This window comes from Mobula hypostoma, chromosome 17 (genome assembly GCF_963921235.1).
Source record: "Mobula hypostoma chromosome 17, sMobHyp1.1, whole genome shotgun sequence".
Classification (NCBI taxonomy): domain Eukaryota; kingdom Metazoa; phylum Chordata; class Chondrichthyes; order Myliobatiformes; family Myliobatidae; genus Mobula; species Mobula hypostoma.
Window position 1 is genome coordinate 30,362,957 of NC_086113.1, and position 24,815 is coordinate 30,387,771.

At 39.3% G+C, this 24,815-nt stretch overlaps 1 long non-coding RNA gene across 1 annotated transcript in view; it reads left to right on the forward strand.

The window, feature by feature from the left end:
* The first annotated feature begins 1,082 nt into the window (after positions 1-1,082).
* The window catches only part of LOC134357708 (uncharacterized), a 59,532-nt gene continuing 35,799 nt past the window's right edge, over positions 1,083-24,815 (forward strand). Inside the window, exons 1-2 of the long non-coding RNA XR_010020709.1 lie at positions 1,083-1,213; positions 6,149-6,207. This is a non-coding gene — a long non-coding RNA (uncharacterized LOC134357708). The remainder of the gene's footprint in view (positions 1,214-6,148; positions 6,208-24,815) is intronic.

The window sequence follows — 24,815 nt, forward strand, 5'->3', positions numbered from 1 at the left end:
GTAATTATTACATCTAAAACCATCATCTCTCCTGACAGTGCTTTCCAGGCATATACCACTCTTACCAACTTGCCTCACACATCTCCCTTATACCTTATTTCTCTCATGTTAAATATATGCTTCGAGTATATGACATTTCCACTTTGGGTATTCCTTTCAGCATTATATGTGTATATACCTCTGTCAGGTCTCCCTTCAGCCTCTGATGCTTCAGAGAACGCACGATTGTCCAACATTTCCTTATAGATGATATCTTCTAATCCGGAGATCTACAGTACACTCTCCGAAGCTTCTGCATCTTTCCTGTAGTGTGGTGACCAGAACTGCACACAATGCTCCAAATGATGCCTAATTAAATGTTATACATTTGCAACATCTGTTTTTTTTTATATTCAGTGCTATTTACCCTATCGACATGTATTCCAAGACCTTATGTCTGTTGCATACTAAGGCTCCTGCCATTTCTATATATCTTCATCTTGAATTTAATGCCCCAAAGTGCAATAATTCACATTTGTCCAGTTTGAACTCCATCTGCCATGTCTATGCCGACATTTCCAGCTGATCTATATCTTGATATATTCTTTCACAACATTCATCATAATCTGCAAATCCAAATTATGTGTCATCTGCAAATTTACTGCTCGGTCCACTTACATGTTTGTACATGCCAATTACACATATATTACAATTTAAAAAATTATACCAGAACTGAGTCCTGAAGGACATCACTGGCCACAAACCTTTAGCCGTTATTATACCTCTCCAAAACTATCTTTTGTTTTCCGTGACTAAATCAGATCTCCTTGGATCCCATAAATCTTAATCTTCTTGATCAGCCTATCCTGAGTGAATTACTTAATGATTTACTGAAGTTCATGTATAGAACATCCACTAACTTACCTTCATCAGTCATCTTTGTCAACTCAATTTCCCAGCCTGAGTCATCACTTCCATTTTCCAAGGTTGTGTCTGTTCTGATGACTCTATCATCATTGCTAATATCTTTAACCTTCCTTTTTTTTATTTCTGAACATCCGCACACGGCAGCCTCTCACTCAGTATCAGCAAAAGCGAAGAGCTGATTATTGACTTCAGGTGGTGGAAATTGGAGGTCCGTGAGCTACGCCTCATCAGGGAATCAGAGATGGAGAGGAGCAACTTCAAATTTCTCAGTATCATAATTTCAGAGGATGTGTCCTAGATCCAGCATGTAAGTGCAATCAGAAAGAAAGCATGGCAGCACCTTTACTTTCTTAGACATTTACAAAGATTTGGCATGTCATCTAAAACATTGACAATCTTCTGTAGATGTGTGGAGGATTGATTGGTTGCATTATGGTCTGGTATGGAAACACTAATTCTCTTGAATGGAAAAGCCTACAAAAAGAGGTGGAAACAACCCAGTCCATCACAGGTAAATAGAACATAGAATAGTACTACACATTACAGGCCCTTTGGCCCGCAATATTGTGCCAACCCTCAAACCCTGCCTCCCATATAACCCCTTACCTTAAATTCCTCCATATACCTGTCTAGTAGTCTCTTAAACTTCGCGAGTGTATCTGCCCCCACCACTGACTCAGGCAGTGCATTCCACGCACCAACCACTCTCTGAGTAAAAAACCTTCCTCTAATATCCCCCTTGAACTTCCCACCCCTTACCTTAAAGCCATGTCCTCTTGTACTGAGCAGTGGTGCCCAAGAGGCACTGGTTATCCACTCTATCTATTCCTCTTATTATCTTGTATACCTTTATCATGACTCCTCTCATCCTCTTTCTCTCCAAAGAGTAAAGCCCTAGCTCCCTTAATCTCTGATAATAATGTATACTTTCTAAACCAGGCAGCATCCTGGTAAATCTCCTCTGTACCCTTTCCAATGCTTCCACATCCTTCCTATAGTGAGGCAACCAGAAATGGACACAGTACCCAAGTGTGGCCTAACCAGAGTTTTATAGAGCTGCATCATTACAACGCGACTCTTAAACTCTATCCCTCGACTTATGAATGCTTTCTTAACTACCCTATCCACCTGTGAGGCAACTTTCAGGGATCTGTGGACATGTACCCCCAGATCCCTCTGCTCCTCCACACTACCAAGTATCCTGCCATTTACTTTGTACTCTGCCTTGGAGTTTGTCCTTCCAAAGTGTACCACCTCACACTGCTCCGGTTTGAACTCCAGGTTAAATCCCTCTCTACCATTGAACATATCTATATGGAGTGCTGTTGCAGGACAGCAGCATCCACCATCAAGAACAGGTCATGCACTCTTCTCTCTGCTGCTGTCAGGAAGAAGGTACAAGAGCCTCAGGAGCCACACCACCAGCTTCAGGAACAGTACTATCTCAGAACCATCAGGGTCTCGAACCAGAGGGGACAGCTTCACTCAACTTTACTTACCACATCACTGAACTGTTCTCATAGCCTATGGACTCAGTTTCAAGGACTCTACAACTCATTTTCTTGATATTTATTGTTTATTTATTTATTATTATTTTTTTATCTCATATTTATTTGCACTGTTTGTTGTCTTTTGCTCATTGTTTGTTGTCCAGCCTATTGCGGACTGTCTTTCATTGATTGTATTGCGTTTCTTTATTTACAGTGAAAGCCCACAAGATGATGAATCTCAGGGTTGTGTATGGTGACGTAAATGTACTTTGGCAATAAATTTACATGGAACTTTGAACTTTAGTACAACAAAAATTGAACAAAAACTTACTGCTGTCAAATGAATTTTGTAGCAGCTGTAGTACTGCTCCTTTGTTGAAGACTGGCATTATTTCAAATCAAATAGCATTCTGAATGGCATGTTTAACAGTTTAGCAGCTTAGCTTTAATTGGTTTAATTCAGGTGAATGTGAACGTAACAACAATATCTCTCAAATTCTTCCTTGGGTTAGGTTCAGTCTGAAGAAAAAAAGATATTCAAAACTTGCATTTAGATGGAGCCTCTTGCATTCTTTTCTGGATGTTGTACAGCTGTTTCATTTACAACAGAATCATAGAATTATCATGAATTATCATGGTATACAATGTGGCTTATTGAGTCCATACCACCCCTTGCAGAACAGCACTATGAGTATGACTCCTATTCTTATCCTGCAGTTCAACAAATTACTTTCTCCAAAGCCAATTCCCTCTGAAAGTACAAACTATATCCATCTTCATTTCAGATAGTGAGTTCCAGATCATAACATTTCTCTAAGTATTTCTCTTTTCCTGAAATCTCCTTTATCAATTTCATGTCATTCTGGATCTGTGGCCTGGGTCCATGAAACATCTGCTAATACTGCAATTTCTCCCTATTTAACTTATTTAAATATGTTATAAATTTCAAACCTATTTCAATTTTTGCTCTATGGAGGTAAAATTCAACTTCTTTGGCCCTGCAAATTTTTGCACCCTTTCATGCAATAAGCAAGTGGATGACATAAAATTATCTTGGTTGGTAATACTGTCAAAAACATTAAAACTCCAAACATAACTCATTGCATTTCAAAGGAAATTAATTTTAATCTCCTGTTGGTTCGTAGCAATCTAAGCAGAAACTAAACCGAGTAACCTCCTGTTCTTATGTCCCAGAGAGGCTGCAGAATATTCTTAAGAAGGAAGGTGAGCAGCCAAAGGTCATGGGGCATGTTGGCACCAATGACATAGGTAGAAAAGGGTGAAAGGGGCCCTGTACAGTGAGTATAGGGAGTTAGGGAAGAGGTTGAACAACAGGACCTCCAAAATAATCATCGCTGGATTAGTCCCAGTGATGCTAGACAGGGCAGTATAGGATGTTGGTACAAATGAACTAGGGCTGAGGAACTAGTGCATGGTTTTAGATTTATGGATTACTGCAATCTCTTCTGAAGAAGATATGACATGTTCAAAAAGGATGGGTTACACCTTAACCCAAGGAGACCAATATCCTTGTAGGCAGGTTTCCTAGAGCTGATGGGGAGAGTTTAAACTAATTTGGAAGGAGGATGGGACAATTGGTATACAAGTACATTTAGATGCAATGTCTAGTGAGACTGTAAGGAAGATGATAGGGCAAAATTGAAATCAGGATGAGTTGAAGTGTAACATGGAGGCAATATTGAAAAGCGCAATGCATATAGGATGGAAGGTCTTATGTTTGAATGCACCAATAGATAGAATAAGGTAGATAATCTTGTTGTGCAGTTCAAAATTGGCAAGTACGCTTTCTTTATGAGGAGACCTTACCTGACAAATCTGTTGGAATTCATTGAGGAAATAACAGGCAGGATATAAAAAGGAGAGCTAATGGATGTCATTTACTTAGATTTTCAGAAGGCCGTTGACAAGGTGCCACACTTGAGACTACTTAACAAGGCAAGAACCTATGGCATTGCAGGAAAGTTACTTGTATCAATACAAAATTGGCTCTTTGGCAGGAGGCAAAGAGTGGGAATAAAGGGGGCATTTTCCAGTTTGCTGCCGGTCACTAGTGGTGTTCTGCAGGAGTTGCTTCTTTTCACCTGACATGTCAATAATTGGAAGATGGAATTGATGATTTTGTGTCCAAGTTTGCAGATGATACAAAGATAAGTGGAGGGGCAGATGCTGTTGTGGAAGCAGGGAGTGCATGAAAGAATCTAGGTACGTTAGGAGAATGGGCAAAGAAGTGGCCGATGGAATATAATGTAGGGAAGTGTATGGTCATGCACTTTAGCAGAAGCTAAAGAGGGAGAAAATTCAAAAATCAGAGGTGCAAAGAGACTTGGAAGTCCTCATGCAGTATTCCCTAAAGATTAATTTGCAGGCTGAATCAATGGTAAGGAAGGCCAGTGCAATGTTAACATGTATTTTCAGAGGACTAGAATATAAAAGCAAGAATGTAATGGTGAGGCTTTATGAGGTGATGGTCAGACTGCACTTGGAGTACTGTGATCAGTTTTGGGCCCTTTATCTAAGAAAAGCTGTGCTTTCTTTAGAGAAGGTCCAGAAAAAGTTTACAAGAATGATTACAGAAAAGAAAGAGTTAATGTATGAGGAGTATTTGATTACTTAGGGCCTGAACTCGCTGGAGTTTAAAAGAATGAAGGTAGAACTCATTGAAACATCAAATATTGAAAGGCCTGGATAGTGTGGATGTGCAGAGGTTGTTTCCTATAGTAGGTGAGTCTAGGTCCAGAAGGCAGAGCCTCAGAATAGAGGGATGTTCATTTAGAACGGAGATAAGGAGGAAATACTTCAGCCAAAGGGTGGTGTATCTGTGGAATTCAATGCCACAGACAGCTGTGGAGGCCAAGTCATTGCGTATACTTAAAGTGGATTTTGATAGGTTCTTGATTAGTCAGTGCGTCAAAGATTACGGGGAGGAGGCAAGAGAATGGGGTTGAGCAGGTAATGGGTCAGCCAGAATGTAATGGTGGAGCAGACTTGGTGGGCTGAATGGTCTGATTTTGCACCTATGTCTTATGGTCTTATGTCTTCATATATCAAATTAGAATCATCAGTTAATGGCTGTGTAAATTTGATTAAGATTAAATGTATTTTACAAAGCCATTTAGATTGTCAATCTGATCATCCCTAGAAAAAAATTATGCATCACTGAAATAAAACAGAAATTCGGCGGCAAATTATTCTTGGATGTTCATCTGAGAAAGTTTGAATTTTACAGATACTGAGCACAGATTTTCTTCTAGAAGACAGAGAAAATCTAGAACTGCTAGAGTGGCTTTAAGATAAGAGGCTGCCTATTTTACTACTGACAGGATGAAAAATGCACTTTGGAATTTCAGGGTTGTGTTTTTTTTTTCTGAGCAGTCAAGACTGAGGTTGACAGGCAGTTGAGAGATTCACTTGGAAACAAAATCAGCCATATGTTTATTGAATAAAAAAGCTGCCTCATGGACCTAAATGGCTTTTCCCTTTTCCATTTCTCGTATATTTCTTGTTCTCTTCCAACAGGTGTGCACTAATCTAACTGAGCTGTCTCATCTGATAATGATTTTTTGGTCATCAGTTGAGTGGAGTTCAAATCAGATTCTATAAAAGACTTAAAGACAGCTTCAGCAGTTTACCATACTGCTGTGAAGATGGAAGTCAACATCAACTCTCTTCCTGTCTTCATAGGTAATGTCCAACTTGTTTAGCATTTTTTACAATTTTTGTTTTTATTTCAGATAACCAGCGTTTACCAAATTAGACTCTTTGGATGCCAACAGATAACATCTTTCTTATAGTAAGTTGTCAAGAACACAAAATAGCAATTAATTTGTAAAACATTATCGGGAGATGCTGTTTCTGAGCATGCACTTCTTTTAACAGATATCATCTAATTAGTTTAAAAGATTAGCCTAATTTAACTCTATTAGGAAAATATACTCTCAAACTGACAAATAGTCTCATAAAATTTGCAACAACCTAACTTACCAGAATATTAATTAATGAAGGTCTTATTTGTACTTGATAGTGAGTGACAATCTATTATTACCTTTAGAAATTGTGGCCAAATATTTCTCCATTAGTAAGGCCTGAACTTCATGGTATAGGGCAGCATTCTACTAAAATCTTGTTTGACTTCAAATAGCCAAAACCTTTGTTTTGGTACAAAAATGTCATGTACTGTAGACAGAAATTAAAGCTGATTAATCGAATGGATGCAGAAGCTTAGTTGGCACTGACTGAAATGGAGTCCCTACCGGGTACAAACTCTACAATGAAGTTGTACAGACATTGGCGAGGCCAAATTTGAAATGGCATGTGCAGTTCTAGGCATCTGCCTGAAAGAAGGATATCAGTGAGTTTGAAAGAATGTAGAGAAAATGTAGGATCTGAGGTACAGGGAAAGACTGAATAGGTTATAAATTTATTTCCTGGACCACAGGAGAATGAGGGGAGATATTATAAAGTTATACAACTTTATAAGGGGTACAAGTAGGCAAATTCATGTAGGCTTTTTTTCCTTTCAGGTTGATGAGACTAAAACTAGAGGTGATAGGATTAGTATGAAAGGTGATAGGTGAAGCATTCTCAGGGGAATGTCTTCACTCAGAGAGAAATGCAAGTGTGGAACGAGCTTCACATGGAAGTAATAGATGTGAGTTCAATTGTAACATTTAAAGGCACTTTGGATAGTTGAATGGATGAGAGGGGCATGGAGGCCTGATTACAGGAAGTTGGGGTAGGCAGAAAAGCAGGCCATCATGTACTAGATTGGCCAAGCAACCCTTTTCTATGCTGTGGTGCTGTATGATTCTATGAATATTACCTGTAGGCCACTAGAAAGAGTAGCAAAAGCCTTCATTGATGATCCAAGCCCATGAATTGTCATTATGGTACTAAGGAACTCAGATTCAATTAGTTTAAAGGTCTTCTCAGAAAAAGTGACCTGAAACTACTTGGTTGTTGTCAATATCTGTGTGGTTCATGGATGTACACATGTCAGTGGCAATAAAAGGGAGATGTCCTTCACAGCCTGAACAAAATAGACTCCAGTTCCACAACAGTGCACTTGAACTTTAAATGCCCTTTGAAGTGGAGTCAAGAAAGTCATGCAAGTAATAAGATAGTGCTAGAAAATTCCATAGCTTAGATCAGGATACAACTTCCTTCTGCATATAAGTCAAGGTAAATAGAGTACAACATTTCATTGTTTTGTGTTGCATGGTGCAAGATCCAACAAAATATTCACAGCAGTAATTGCCAGAGGAATAACACCAAGGAGCTTCAGAACTTAAAGTCATGAGGCAAACCTGAGTGTAGGAGAAGGAGGAGGCAGTCAGGAAAGTGACCTACCTTCATCATTCAGAGGAGCAGGGAAGGCATGCTGAGGGTTTTTCTAAGCAGTTTGTAAGATGTTGAGTTCCCAATAGACCTTCCTAATTTATGTATATTCTCTCACTACATTTCTGTTATTTTCTACCTTTTTCTCAGTAATTCCCCATCCCTCATTTGATAATCTGTGGTTGTACCTGTGACATGTTGCATTTGTGGATCCTCGAAGCTTCTAGGCTGTAGGGAACAACTAGACTCATCGAGATCTCACCTCAGGTTTTGTAGCAAGTGGACTTTACCAATATTAGCCCTGGAGCTCACTCTATTACATGGCTGATCCAATAAATTTCAGAAATTACTGGAACACCAGGTCAAATACAACAAACTTCTGGGTATGCTGATTTTCCCTTTTGTCTCATTGAGTTTTCTAACATGACATGCACTCAATGGCCACTTTATTAGGTACACCTGTACACCTGCTCATTAACGCAAGTATCTAATCAGTCAATCATGTAGCAGTAACTCAATGCATAAAAACATGCAGATGTGGTCAAGATGTGCAATTGTCATTTAAAGCAAACATCAAAATTGGAAAAAATGTGATCTAAGTGACTTTGACTGGGAAAAGCTATTTGGTGCCAGAAGGGGTGGTTTGAATATCTCAGAGACTGTTGATTTACTGGGATTTTACTATTGCATACAATCATCTTCATAGAAAATCCCAGGAAATCAACAGTCTCTGAGATATTCAAACCACCCCCTCTGGCACCAAATGGCTATCGTCTTCGATGACTCTGAATCTCAAACTCTGAATGAAGTATAGCCACTGGCATGCCTTTGGTGTAATTGCATCAAATGTCGTACACAGAGATTTTGATATTTTGGTGCCCAGGAGCTTGAAACTGGTCACCCTTTCAATGAGGATTGATGTGTGTTCTCCTGACTTCCCTGCCTGAAGTCCACAATCCATTCTTTGGTGTTGCCGAAGATGAGTGTAAGGTTGTTATTGTGAAACCACTCGACCAGCCAATCTATTTCACTCCTGTACGCCTCCACATCACCATCTGAGAACTATGCTGACAAAGCACAGGAAGATATTAATGAGGACTGGATTGGGTTTAAGTGTCATGCCAGCTCAGTCTGACACTTACTGTCAAAGCGATGACATGAATAATGGGTGAAGTAGTGGACCTTGTCCAATGGGCATGTTCTACATTCCAATGAGAATGCAATACCTTCAGGACACTAGATTGTGAAAGTCAAATGATGCATATTATTAAAACTGGAATAGACATGGTCAATCCAAACTAATAATCTATCTAAGGAAATAAATGTTACCACAATAAACTTTAAATCTTAAAGAGTTCCATCAATTCTGTATTAATTGCCAACACAAAAGAAATACAGCATTTTCATCATTGCAGCAGATCTTTTTAAAAAAAGGCTTGCTGCTTTCATTTTTAATGTCTATTCCTTCAGCAACATGCAAAGATATAAGAGGATTCAGACGTGTTCCTTTCTCTTAACCAAAAACTTATTTAACCTGAATGCAATTGTTCACAAATGTGTTAAAACTCTGTGACAGATGGGAGCTTGAAGCAAAATGACTATCGGTACAGTGCTGAGTTGTTGTCAGGAATGCCGAAAGACAACAGTGCCTTTGGCAGAGCACTTGCTAGAGGTTATGATTTCAAAGCCACAGTCTTCAATGCAGAGCTGACCTCGCAGATTTATAGAGCAATCCATTATCACTATTAAAACCATAAAGCTTAAACACAGGGAGACTTAAAGCACCACCAAATGGATGCACTGTCATTTTATTCACAGTAGAATAATATTTCGTGGAAATTCAAGTGCATAATGCTTTTACTTTCAGTATTATGCAATCTAGATAGTAACAACAGCTTAAACATTTTTCTGTCACTCTAATAGTTGAATGATCATTTCCTCTCATCAACCACACTTGCAACTTCTATGTGATTTTGTTGTTGGGGGTGCATAGCTTAATGTTGCTGCCTGCAGAGATGATTCTTTGGCACTGTGAGAAAAATTTGTCCACAGTTCCTCAGTGTGTCACCTTTGGGCTCCCGGTAGAAACCATAGTGCTAACCTCTGAGGCAAAAGAACCATAGTTCTCTCTTGTCATACCCTCCTTCCACACTAAAATGAACCTATTCTGCCCTCCTCAATACCCATGCAGACTGACCAATCCCATTCAACAGTGCTGATTTCCACAACTACCACCCCACAAAGCTTCCTGCAGTTTTGAACAATCTGCTGAGCTCATTCAGCTCCTTTCCCTTTACTACCTGTTCTAACTTCTCCTCCATCTGTCAACAACAATATCCAGAACGTTGACTACATTCCTCCCCTTTACCCAAATGCTTTTTACTCCAGTTCCTCCCCTCAGTCTCACCAACAATGGCCCTCCCCCAATCTCCTTGTACTATCACACCTCTTAAGCTTGTTCAATTATTTTTGAAACTTGGCCTCAAGAAAGAAGAATGACACAAAATATTTCCACCTCTAAAAAGTGTGTATTGCCTATTTTCTCAAGGCCTCCGTCACAACTGAAAGTTAGAAGATTAGTGAGGTATAGACCAAAATGATTGTTCCCACCTATATCTGTCCCTTTAGCATGCAACACTTCCTCTACTATGATATGACAAATTGAAATGTATGTCAGAAATATTAGAATGTATTCACAGAGGAAGCTTAATTTGATATTAATTATGAAGCTTTTATTGTGCCTGTTGTCATTTCACACAGGTTATAACATTTTTCACAGGCCATGCAAAGCTGTCATATATTAGGCCTTAATCAATAGTTCAATAATGAAAATCTTTAAAAATCTACGTACAATTATGTATGTCATAAGTTCTGCAGATTCTTTGATTTGAAGGAAATATCTGTCCATTATTTTCTTCGCAATACTAAAGCACTGGTGGGTACATGCTGTTAGTGGTTAGTAATAGATTTATCCTGATGCAGTATTGTCCTAACCAAATGCTGGAGGCACATCCTGTGGTTAAAGGACTATGTGTATGAATGAGTGGGAGGGAGGAACAGGGATTGATTTTGCTGTTGTTGTTTGTTGTGTTATGTGTTGTTCTGACAAGTATTGTGTGCATGCTATGTTGGCTCCAGAATGTGTGGCAACACACCCTCGAGTGTGTTAGTTGTTAACACAAACGACACACTTCACTGCATGTTTCAATGTACATGTGAAGAGTAATGTTGAATTTTGAAATGCATAAGCCAGTTATAAAGTTACTAAACATTTCCCCATATCAAGAAGAAAGATCATGAAAATACTACAATTCAGATGATAGCATTATTATACATTTAAAAAAAGCTTAAAATTGTAGTTTTAAGAAGTTGCCTCTTACATACGTCTATCGAATGAAATGATGAAATGATGCAGAGATGCAGTGGGTTTGCAACAAAATTTTCTGTCTCAGATCTTGGCAGCAATATTACTTGCTGATAAAGATTCAACCCACTTTCCTAAAAATACCATCTTGCTTCCAGCTGAATATCTTTATGACAAGCAGTGAGGGGAGTACGAAAGGTCATATTCATCAGGGGAGCATAGTAGTAGCCGAAAATTTGGAGACAGGAAGATTTAAATTTTAGGGAATTGTTACTTTAAATTTAGTGGAAATCATTGATTACGAATGTGCTGAAACCTGTGTGGGATAAGATGCTGACAGTAGGGTTGTGAATCTATTAGTTTCTGGAAGGTTATGGATGGGAAGTTGCCCAGGAAGATATAAAATAGTTGAGTCCCGAGCTGACAGGTAGGCATTTGGTGATTTCTGTAGCAGATGGACTAAGATGACTAAGTTGCTGTTCTGTTATTGATGGATGGAAGTGGAGATCCGTTTGAGGTAAAATCTGATGGCAGGGCTGATGAAGATCATTAATTTAGTGCACGGCACAGTCCATTACAGGCTTGTCACTTCCTTCCATCCAGTCTATCTTCATAATCCACGATTTCAGGAAGGTTAATAGTATTGTCAAGGATGCCTGCTTGTTATTCATAAATGTGGAAATGTTTGTTTGATGATGAACTTCAATAAAAAATAAATTACAAAAAAAAGGAAATGAACAAACAGTCAACATTTTAGGCTGAACCCCTTCTTCAAGACTAGAGAGGATTGGGGAAGATGCCAGAATAAAAAGATGGGATGGGAAAGAGGACTAGCTAGGAGGTGATAGGTGATGCCAGGTGAGTGGGAAAGGTAAAGGGCTGGAGAAGAAGGAATCTGATAGGAGAGGAGAATGGACTATGAGTGAAAAGGAAGAAGAAGGGTCACCTTGAGGAGGTCTTAGGTAGGTGAGAAGAAAAGACGCCAGAGAAGGGAATAAAAGAAGAGGGAGAGTGAAGGGAACAAAAAACTGGACATAGAAATCGATGTTTATCCATCAGGTTGGAGGCTACCTAGATGGAAGAGTAGAGACATTTGACATGTAGGATATTGTCAGGCCAGGAAGAGATACAGGGCAACAGCAAGAGATTAGGGCTGGGAAGGAAAATGGATCAGCCATGGTGAAATGATGGAACATACTCAAAGGGCCAAATAGTCTAATTCTGCTCCTATATCTTATGGTCTTATGCAGAGAAGGCTACATCAGGAGCACCAGATATAATAAGCAACCCCAATAGAATTGCAGGTGAGGTGTTGCCTCACCCGGAAGAACTGTTAGGGGCCCTGAATGGAGATGAGGAAGGAAGTGCACGGGCAGATGTAGCATTTCTGTCGCTTGCAGGGATATGTGCCGGGAGAGAGATTAGTGGGTAGGGACGAATGGAAAAGGGAATCATGGAGGGAGCAATCCCCTGCAGATAGTGGAGTGTTGGGGGAGGGAAGTAGACATGTTTTTGGTGCTAGGATCCTGTTGAAGATGAAGCAGTTGTGGAAAATGATGTGTTGGGTGCAAAGGCTCATGGGTGGTAGGTAAGGGCAAGAGGAACTCTATCTCTGTTAAGGCAATGGGAAAATGGGGTGAGCATGGTTGTCTGGGAAAAGGAGGAGGTGCGGGTGGGGGCAGCATCAATAGTGGAGGAAGGGAAATCCTAATCTTTGAAGAAGAACGACATCTCTGATATCGTGGAATGGAAAGCCTCTGGGAACAGATACAGCAGAGATGAAGGAACTGAGAAAAGCCAATAGCATTTTTACAGAAGACAGATTGGAAAGAGGTTTAGTCAAGATAACCGTGGTAATAAGAAGGCTTTTTAAAGAAGTTGATCAACAGTTTATCTCCAGAGATGCAGAGAGGGAGATTGCAAAAAGGGAGAGATGTGTTAGAAATGGACGAAATGAACTTAAGGGCAAGGTGGATGTTGGTGACAAAGTCAATGAAACCGATGAGCTCAGTATGGGTGCATGAAGCAGCACAAATGCAGTCATCAATGTAGCGCAGGAACAGTTGGGGAACTTTACAGGGAAGGCTTGGAATCTGTGCTAGGTAGCCAACAAAAAGGCAGGCATAACTGGGCCCCATGCAGGTGCCCTTAGGCTTGAAACAGCTGATGTTTCAAGCCACAATCCTTCAAAAGTTTATTCCCCTCCATAGCTGCTGCCTGACTTGCTGAGCTCCTCCAACATTTTGTCTGTGTTCCTCAGGATTCCCAGCATCTGAAGAAACACTTGGGTTTAACATATTTGTGGAAGTCATATGATGACTTCAGACATTGCTGTCATGTTGATAGAAAAGTTCTAGTTGGCAAGGGCCAGTGAAAAAGAAATCTAACTGAGCAGTAAACAGTGAGGAAGTTTTGGATGAGGGTTATGTAATCATATAATTCTGATCACCTTCTAAATAAAATTAATAATTTTGTTAAAGATTTTAAGAGCAGAAGTCAAGGCAGAGGTGTTGTAATTCTCTACAATTGGCCTGGGTGCGAGGTTGGATCATTCCGAATGTCAAGCCCATTTGGGGAAGTTGAGATTGACTTTGGGTTGGAGCAAGTTGCTGGGTGGTGTTTTCTCGAACTGGAGACTTTCCCTCCAGTCGTGACCGTGTCCTAGTGCAAGGTATGATACGCTGTTTGGACAATTTCAATGCCGGCCCAGATATACTGGAAAGCTGGGATTGGAGATGAGAGCTGATATTGCTCGCTCACCCGTGGTATTCACTCTTCTCTCCATGGTGCTGAGGCTATAAAGACTGCCCCCAGTTGCTGTGTTCTGTGCCTGCTAACGTGATGGACTGATACCGAGGATTTGGGCCTACTCCAGGCTGCTCCAGGATCAGATCAAAGGACTCAATCTGGTTCAGAATGTTGTTGCTCACTTCAATTGTTTGCATGACCTGTGTTGTTTTTTTTCCCTTTCTCTGCACATCAGGTGTTGGTCTATATTGTATTTTTTTTAAATAGGGTTCTTTCAGGTTTCTTGCTTTGTGGCTGCCTGTAAGCAAACTAATGTCAAGGCCGTATAATTTGTACATTCTTTGATAATAAATGTACTTTGAACTTGAACATTGAAGATTGGAATCAGTAGTTACCAATATAATTCAAAAATAAACCACAAAAAATAATTTCCATTTGCTAATTCATCTTTGATAGAAAAGATACAAGATTTTTATCCTTATCAGGCTTTTGTTTTATTCCTAAGCTTTTTCTGTTACCCAAATGATTTCAATAATTTTGACTGCTGAGAAGGAAACAACACTTCAGTATTCTACAATTTGGATTGTTTTTGTATGAATGCATCTTTTCATACAGATCTGTAAATGCCTTACATTATTTCAAATACCAGCAATAAATGTTTGTTATTGCTAAAGTTATGAGCGATGCCAAAATTGAAATGAGTTTTCACAGCAGATTCCAACCTAATAATCCAGATGTTGTATTGTTTATCATCCCTTTGGACACTGGTGATTTACAGCATGCAGCTGTTACTTTGCAAAAGAGATATTCCAGGACTGCATAATAATTTGAATCAAACTGTAGATCAAGACCTCAGAGTAAGCAGGAGAAATATACTTTTGCTGTGTTTTAATTCATGGTTAAGTGCCTGGAAAGATAGAGAAAGAAGAAAAGCCTTTTTGTGGTATTATTGTCAGTTCTGGCCCATTGCAAAGATGACAGAGGCCAGATGATGGGTCTGGAGAGGAACTGGAAGATGCTACATGGGAATGGGAAACAATCCTCGCATCTACTGTAGACTTGGCTTTGTTGTCCTGGATCCTTAGCCAGGAACTAAATTGCAGTCTCTGCCTCAGATGTGCAATAGCTTTTAGCTTGCTTTGGCAGCCTTTCTGCAGGAACAGCTTTCATCACCTGGATGGGTCAGAATCCAATTTCCTGGATTTTCAAGCTGAATTATACATGGCCTTTCATTTCTTAGGAGATCACATTGTTTGGCTGAGAAAGAGAATATATATTTGTTACACAAACTATCACAATTTCATGGGACGAGCTGTGTGAACCAGTTGGTATTTTATTGTGCTTGGCATAGTTTCTCATCTACTGACGTTGTAGTACTTTTTGTGACAACTTCCTTGCATTGGCATCTCCTGCTATTTTGTGTCTAAAATATTTGTGAATATGATGTAAATTTGCAACACAGTAATAGATTCTTGGAAAGCATCACTTGCTCCACTGCACGATTTAGTATGTATTCTTTATCCCCAGCGTTCCATCCCTGAGTCCCATTTATGATCAAATTTAATTCAAAGTTCAAAGTCTATGTTGAGTTTATTGTCATAAGCATACTATATGGATGCAGACGTGCAATGAAAGACTTACTTGTCACAGCATCATATAAGCAGCATGCAGAAAGAAAAGTACAATGTTAACAAGAAAATACACAATTAGCTTTTTTTTCCAATTCAAGTGTTCTAATTTTCATTAATGAACTAATGTGCTTGTATAGGTTGCTAATGGAACATTTCATGCTCTGTTTGGAGGGCAGAACTGTGGGTCAGCTCAGGAAGCACTGATCATCTTAAAGTCTGGAAGACAGATAACTCTGATTGTATCTCTAGTCTAAGTATCTGAATCAAGGTGTCAGTAGCTTGTTCTGTGGTAACCCTACACGATGCATGGACATTATTTTACCTAAATCCCTCCATGCATGCACCTCACAGACATGTCACTCATCCTTAATGCACTAAGTAGCATTTTTTTTCTCTCTCTGTTAGGAATCTGCTTGACATCTGAATCATTTAATCCAGGTGTAAAGGACTGCAAACAATGTTATTTTTAACAATAGTAAACTGAGAAATCAGATAGATGACTTGCAACATCCTTTGTCCTTCACCGTCAGGGACTTGATAAACTGGAAACCATACAGTTAGTATGCCTGAGTAGTTAGATTAGGTCATATTTCTTTAAGAATGGAATAAGCTATTTATTGTGCATCTGGGTATGTGCCTATATATGTGTAAAGGAGACAATTGATGTATCTGTTTCTCAAGTAGTGCAGCAGTTGCAAATTTTTCATGTGGAATGTAGATGCTAAAAGACTCCAAATGGGTTGATGAATGAACATAACACAGCAAGCCACTGTATCAGGAAACAGTGTCTATCAATAGACTGTAACATTCTCCAAGTTATCTGTGTTACCATTAGATATGAATGTAACCTTATGGAACCAGCAATACTGGGAGCTTCAGTTTATTTAACAAAGCTTAAGGGGTATTCACTTCATATTGGTAATTGGTTTATTATAGTTCTGTGTACTCTGATAAAGTGCTATTCATACAAATAATCTCAACATGTGAGTACTTTGAAGCAGTACAAAGGGAAAAGTAGTAAGAGAATGGTAAATTGGTTTACGCTTGTCAAATGTACAGTGAAAAACTTGTTTTGCCTGATGCTCATATACAGTAGATGAATTCGACACAACAATGTATTGAGGTAGTATGAAGCAAGAGAATAAAAGTGTGGAATAAAGTGTACAGTTACAGACAAAATGCAGTGTAGGTAGACAATAAGGTGCAAGGTCATAATGAGGTAGTTTGAGGTCAAAAGACCATTTTATACAAGGGAACAGTTCAATAGTCTTATAACAGTGAGACTGAAGCAACACTTCATCCTGGTGGTACATGATTTCAGCTTTTGTATCTTCTGGGGGGTGGGAAAAGAGAGAGGTGGGTGGAGATCTTTGATATATTGACTGCCACACTGAGGCAGTGAGTAAGGTAGAAAGAATCCATGGATGGAAAGTTGGTTTCGTCATGTGCCAAGAAGTTTCTTGAGGTCATGGGCAGAGCAGTTGCCGTACCATGTTGTGTTGCATCCAGATAGGTTGTCCTCTATGGCGCATCAATAATATTTGGTAAAGATCAAAGGGGACATGGCAACTTACCTCAGCCCCTGAAGAAGTAGAGGTGCTGGTGAGTTTTCTTGCCAAAGGCACCAGCGTGGTTAGACTGGGCCAGGCTATTAGTGATGTTCATGCTGAGGAATCTGAAGCTCTGAGCCCTCTTGACCCCAATACCATTGATATACACATGTGCACAGCACCCAGCTACTGCCCTGCCCACCTTCCTGAAGTCAATGGCCAGCTCTTCACTGTCATTGAGGAAAGTGTTGTTGGCATGACAGCATGTCAGTAGGATGCCTACCTTCTTCCTGTTCTTTAACACATCATTATTTGAAATATGGTCCACTATAATGGCATCATCTGCAAACCTGTAGGGGATGAGAAAGCAGCCTTGTGAGGTGCAAGTACTGAGTATACTCATGATAGAAGTATGATTGCAGTCAATTGGTCAGGAAATGAAGAATCCAGTTGCAAATGAAGGTGTTAGTCCTAGGTTTAGGAGCTTGGAGATGACTTAGCTTGGAATTATCATATGAAGGTAGAACTGTAATCAATAAACAACAGCCTATCCTAGGCACCTTTATTATCCAGATACTCCAGAACTGAGTGTAGGACTAGGGAGATGGCAGCTGTTGTAGTCCTGTTTCAGCAATAGGTGAATTACAAGGTTGTCTGGGAGGCTGGATTAAATGTGTGTCCTGACCACCTTCTTGAAGAAGCTCATGATGTGGATGTCAAAAGCACTGAATGGGCGTCTTTAAGGCACATTACCATGCTCTTTCTCAGGTATTTGGATGACAGTGGTCTTCGTAAAGCAGATGGAAATTTCAGTCTGAAGAAGAGAGAGGTTAAAAATGTCTGCAAGTACTCCCATCAGCTGATCTACACAGGAACTAAGGACACGGCCAGGGAGACAAGCTGAGTCAGGTACTTTCTGTGGGTTCACTGTCAGGAAGATTGATCTTGCGTCAGCAGTGGTGACTATGGGTTCAGGTGCACTGGAGGCTATCAGGGTGGGTGGTGACATTCTAAGGACATCTTTAGGGAGCGGTGTCTCAGAAAGGCAGCGTCCATTATTAAGGACCTCCAGCACCCAGGGCATGCCCCTTTCTCACTGCTACCGTCGAGTAGGAGATACAGAAGCTTGAAGGCACACACTCAGCAATTCAGGAACAGCTTCTTCCCCTCTGCCATCTGATTCCTAAATGGACATTGAACCCTTGGACACCACCTCACTTTTTTTTAATATACTGGTACACTAGTTTTGTTTTTTGCACACTTTTTAATCTATTCAATATACATATACTATAATTGATTTACTTATTTATTCATTATTATTATTTTTAAATTTTATTTTATTATTATTATTTGTCTTCTATATTACGTATTGCATTGAACTGCTTTTGCTAAGTTAACAAATTTCACGTCACACGCTGGTGATGATAAACCTGATTCTGATCAATCCCCTTTTGTTCAAATTATGCATAGAATGCATTCAGCTCATTGAGAAAGGATATATTGCTGTTGACAATGCTGCCTGATTTTGTTTTGTAGCCTGTTATATCTTGTAAACACTGCCACAACTAACAGCTGATCTGGGACTCAATTTTTGGACTGCTATTGTCTATTGGCATCCCTGATAATTTTACAGAGGTTGTACCTCAATTTCTTATAAAGGTCAGGGTCACAGGATTTGAATGCCACAGTCCTAAACTTCAGAAAGGAGTAGATTTCCTGGTACATCCATTGTTTCCAGTTTGGAATCATCCAAATGTCCTCAACACATTTGCTGGTAAATTTCATGACAATTTGTGATATATTCATCTAGATTGGTTGCCAAGTTTGATAAAGTATTACGGTAAAAGAGAAAGTGGAGTACAGGTAGACAAAAGGTGCAATGTTCATGAAGAGATTGACTTAAAGAGTTAATCTTTATCATATATCAAATGGATGGATATGTTCTCTGAAAAAAAAACAATACAGGGAGCTTAGAGAACGTTACAAAAACTGATGTGCTGTGTGAGCACAAAGATCTAGTATGCCTGAATAAGAATGGGTCAGGGGAACGTGACTCACTGACAGATCTTGTACACAAGCTGAAAGATGTCCTATTTAAAGGAGTTGTGCAGAAATTGAAATATTATTTAATATGAATCTACTACGAATAGCTAAAAGGGGACAAGAAAACTGAAATAGAGAGAAACAATTGTTTCTTTCCAGAAATTTCCCTATATTGCAATTCTTGTAACATCTTGGATTGTAAATTGCACGACAGGTATGTGTGTGAACTATTAAATTAACTAATTCTGTCTAGTGACTAACTCAGTCAAGTGAATATTCAAAACCTAACAGTCAAAATTGCATATAAATTTGTTGTGACTTTGACTGGTATAATTCTAACCCAGTCACAGACATGATAAAGTCCAAAGCAATAAAAGTCTGAAGCCTTTCAGTAAGATCAGTTCAGTCAGCTTTCTTTTTTCTTTGCAATGGCCATCAATCACTATATTATAATCGTAAGAGACTCTGCAGATGCTGGAAATCCAGAATAACACACACAAGATGCTGCAGGAGCTCAGCGGGTCAGGCTGCATTTTTGGAAAGGAATGAAGAGTGACTATTTTGTGCCAAGACACTTCATCAGGACTGGACTGGAAGAGAGGAAGAAGCCAGAGAGAGAATATGGGGGAAGGGAAAGGAGTATCATCTAGAAGGTGATAAGAGAAGCCAGGTGAAGGGGATGGTAGTGGTAGAGGAGGGGGGAATGAAGTGAGAAGCTGGGAGGTGATAGGTGGAAAAGCTATAGGGTTGACGAAGGAGGAATCTGATAGGAGAAAGGGAAGGTGGAGGAACACCAGAGGGAGATGATGGGCAGGTAGGGAGAAGAGAAGAGGTAAGAGGGGAAACAGCATGAGGGATGAAAAAAGAGAGAACAGCAGTGTTGCATATTTAATATTTCAGTAATTTTTGAGTAACATTGTAATTATATTGTTTAATTAATCATTCTTTGCTGTTCACATGATTAATTCTGTTTTATATGTAGGCAGTATGTGAGTGGCGTATGTCATTATGTCATCACGTCATAAGTGCACACCTCACTAAAGTAAACACAAAGAGTATACGAGTTATCCCTGGCCTCATGTTCTTCTTTTGATTAGTTTTATGTTTTGGTTACAAAACATAACGGGGGGGGGGGGCAGAAATTACCAGGTTAGAGATATCAATGTTCTTTTCTCTCCATGGCTGCTGGTTAAGGTGCTGTGTTACTCCAATATTGTGTGTGTCTGTATGTTACTCTGGATTTCCAGCATCTTAAGAATCTTTCGTGTTTACGAATGCAGTGTCCTGAACTGCTAAAACATTAAGAATGCCTTCAATATTTTACTTATCTAGGTAAATGTATAAGTGAAAAGCTTGGAAAATTATTCAAGGATGCAACAAAATAAAAATTGCCAATTAAATTGAAAGGTTTGTAAGGATCATGCTAGTAGATTCTTATTTTCAGGTCCACAATCAGCTCCTGCTCAATACCTACACTCACTGTAGTGGATGTGTCTCTGCTGGCATTTGTAGTAGTTTTCAAAATCTTTTTCAATCAATATGTTTCAACTTCCTCCAGGTCCCTTCAATGTTGATGGTCTATCCTGGTTGCCTGGCCTGCTTGACTTTTTTTTCCTGAAATTTTGCTCTATTTTATGATATTTGGCCTATCTGCATTGTCAGTTTATTAATCTGTATGTAGATTTGTTCCTCTGGAACATAGCAGAATGTAGACTTCCCTGGCCATTTATCTTGCACATTCAGATTCATCAATGTTTTGGTGAAATACACATTCCTCATCAAATTTTCCCTTGTACTTCAAAAACACCCAAGAAGAACATGACTACTGGTGAAAAATGTGTTTGCAGCCTGTGTTAAGAGGTTCATTTCCCTTCTAGTTAGTATGCTAAGTAATGATAACCATTGCCCTGTTATAATTGAGTGAAAACTCTTCACTAACTTGATGAATGGTGGGCTTTTCATTAAAATGAACAAACCCATCAAGAAGAACAAGATGCAAAGCACATAGGGCATGTGACACAGTTGATGCATATTGTAACATTCTACTTAGCATTCTCTGAGGGTTGCACTGACCAGATTAGTATGCAGTTGACAAATGCAGCAAACTGCAGAACAGCAAAACAGCAAATTAGTCAGGAATTGAATTACAGGAGCCTCAAGCTTCTCTTAATTATTCAGTACCACCATTAAAGTAGTTCAACAACATAATTTAGAGTTGAAAAGAATTTGGCAACATTGATTGCAGAGTTGTTCTGTCCTCAAACCATTGAACAAGTTATGGTCCAACACAGAGGCTCTGACTCCACCAACAACTCACTGAGTAGAGATTATAATGGACCTAAAGAGGATTTTCAGTGCAGAAGCACTAGAATTCAAGCTGATATTATGTCCAATTTTCATACCAATAACAACAGTTCTGCCAAGCATTTGTAAACTGCTGTAGCTTTGTTTCATTGATATAACATGGAATCATTTAGCTGGCTTTGAACACAAAGGAATATCTTTGTGTAAGTTTTATTAAAATATGTTAATTCATTTCAATGACTTTGTGTATTTAGTTCTGAATACATACGTAAAACACTTCATCAAAGCACCATAGATGTAACACAACACTCAGGAAGAGAACTTGACCCATTAAGTTTGTATCAGTTTGTTACTGGCAGTGTGCTAACTCCCTAGTGCGACACACTTTACATTTATGACTGTAAAGCTAAGCACAGTTCAGTGCCATATTTTAGTTTGCCAATGACACCGCTGTCATTGGCCGAATCAAAGGGGTTGGTGAATCTGTAGGAGGGAGATTGAAAACTTAGCTGAGTGGCGCTACAGTAATAAACTCTCATCCAATGTCTTTAGGACCAAGGAGCTAATTATTGACTTCAGTTGGAGGAAACCAGAGATCTATGAGCCAGTCCTCATCGGGGGATCAGAGGTGGAGAGGGTCAGTAACTTTAAATTCCTTGGTGTTATCATTACAGAGGACTTGTCCTGGGCCAAGCATGTAAGTGCAATTATGAAGAAAGCACAGCAATGCCTCTACTTCCTTTGGAGTTTGCAAAGGTTCAGCATGACATCTAAAACTATAACAAGCTTCTATAGATGTGTGATGGAGAGTATATTGACTGGTTGCATCATGGCCTGCTGTGGAAACACCAATGACCTGGAATGGAAAATCCTCCAAAAAGTAGTGGATACAGCCCAGTCCATCAAGAGTAAAGCCCTCTCAAATATTGAAAATATCTACATGGAGCACTGTCGCATGAAACCTGTACCCACCATCAAGGACCCCTGCCATCCAGGCATACTCTCTTCTTGCTGCTGCCATCAGGAAGGAGATACAGGAGCCTCAGGACTCACACCACCAATTTCAAGAACACTTATTACCCGTCAACCAACAGGCTCTTGAACCAGAGTGGAAAACTTCACTTAACCTCACTCACCCCATCACTAAACTGTTCCAACAAACTATGGACTCACTTTCAAGAACTGTTCATCTCCTGTTCTCCATATTTATTTCTTATTTATTTATTTATTTATTTTTCTTTTTTTCGCTTTTTGTATATGGGCAGTTTTTTTTTGCATATTGGTTGTTGTCTATCCTGTTGGGTGTAGTCTTTCATGGATTCTATTGTGTTTCTTGCACTTGCTGTGAATGCCTGCAAGAGTTGTATATGTTGATATATATGAACTTTAATAATACATTTTCTTTGAACTTTGGACTACTAGAGTAATCCAGCCCACATCCTACTTTATGAATCCATGCTATTTCTTTTCTCTCAATTCCCTTCAGAAGGCCAAGATTGAACCTGTTCCTACATTGCATATGAAATTTGTAAGTCTCTATATACATGTAAATTGATATAGTTTTTTTAAAAATGTGATAGAATTTGTATTCATTCTTGAAAGTTAGAAATGTCTAATGATCTTAATTAAGGTAAACTAATTATAAATGTCTTGAAACCTATTATGGCCATGAATACTTATTGAGAAACAAAGGTAATCAAAGCATCCCTGAATAGCAAATGGCAATGGAAATATTTGTAGCTGATGCGCCAAAGGAGACAGTGTAAGTGAGGAGAGGATATGAAAGCCAACTATGGCAATACAATTCTTCATTACAGTTGAAGGATCTGGGATTGATAAATTGAAGATTTCAGGAGGGATCAGTTGCAACCAGCTAGAAATTCCTGTCCTGCCAATCTGTAGCTTTAGGCGCTAAATACCTCCAGCAGTCAATGATCAAAGAAGACCTAGTTCACAATCTGCAGCTCAATGTATAGGTCAGTTGGTTTAGTTGGAGTGTACGACTATGTGCCTCTCCATTTGTTACATAAACATTTGAAGGCCACATGACACTGTTATTGCAGTGCAATCAAAATTATCAGTGGCCCCCACTTTTGCATTCTAACTTTGATATATATTAGGCTAATCTAATGACCTGCAGAGACAAGAGACTGCTGGGATATGAAGCAAAAAGTAATCTGCTGGAGGATCTCAGAGGTTCAAGCAGCATCCATATATGTGAAAGGGACTGGAGGGGTTTTTGCCCATAATGCAGGGTTCCAACCTGAAAAGTCAACAAATCCTTTTAGCTCCTCAGATAATGCTCAGTCCACTGAATTCATCCAGTAGTATTTTTTTTGTGTTTATAAATCGAACAACCCAACCGCTCTTCTTCTGGTACTGACACCATTGGATTTCAACCCAGTAAGTACAACATGCAGTAGATAATAGTTTACTCTTCTTGCTGAACATAGAAATCAAAGCACTTGCAGAAACTGGCAAACCATATGTAAATCTTTAGTGTCACTCTTGGTACCATCAAGTTTGTTCTCAGGATATGCCCTAACAATTGATAGTGCATTTTCCACCAGAGCTTTGTTCACAAAATTTTATCAAAGGTTTGTGTGGTTTAGTGATAGGTTTAGAGCAGTGAGACAGAAGATGGACACAGTGGAAGAGCAGAATGAATTTTTCGTTTCGTATGGAGGAGGTTCTGCTATTTTCCTCACCTAACATGTACTCGGTGATCAAAGATTCAAGGTACATTTATTATCAATGTATGTATGCAGTATACAACTCTGAGTTCATCTTCTCACAGACAGCCACGAAAGAAAGAAAACCATGCAACCCATTCAAAGAAAAACATCAACCCCCACCCCACGAGCAAGAGAAAAACAAATCATGCAAATAGCAAAAAAAAAGTGAAAAACACAGAATATAAAATACCAATCCACAAAATCAGCAAAAGGAGTCCAGACATATTCAGTTCAGTCCAATCTAGTGCTGTGTCATTTGTCATGTGTAGCTCCCCCCCATGATAAAAATTCCATAAAATAGTAACAAAATAGGAGCAATCAGAAACCAGAAACACATCATAATGTGATCTACAGAGTCCAATCAACAAACCACGTTGATTAAAACTTTCCTAAGCTCCAGGACTCTAGCAACATACTCCTACAGCAGTAAGGGATAGAGAGATCATTTGAGTGCAGGGAACATCCTCCAAGGAGGGGGGAAGAGAGAAGGAAGAGGAGGGGAAGATATATATAGGAAGATATATATAGAAGCCCCCAGGCTCCTTGGCCCTGAGGCTGCAAGCTTCACTCAAAACCTCACGAAACCCTCTCGGAGACAGTAAAGGGCCAGATTGTTAAATCGGCCCGAAAACACACCACCAATATTAGATTACTGGCTCCAACAGCAGCAGAACCACATTTGAATGAAA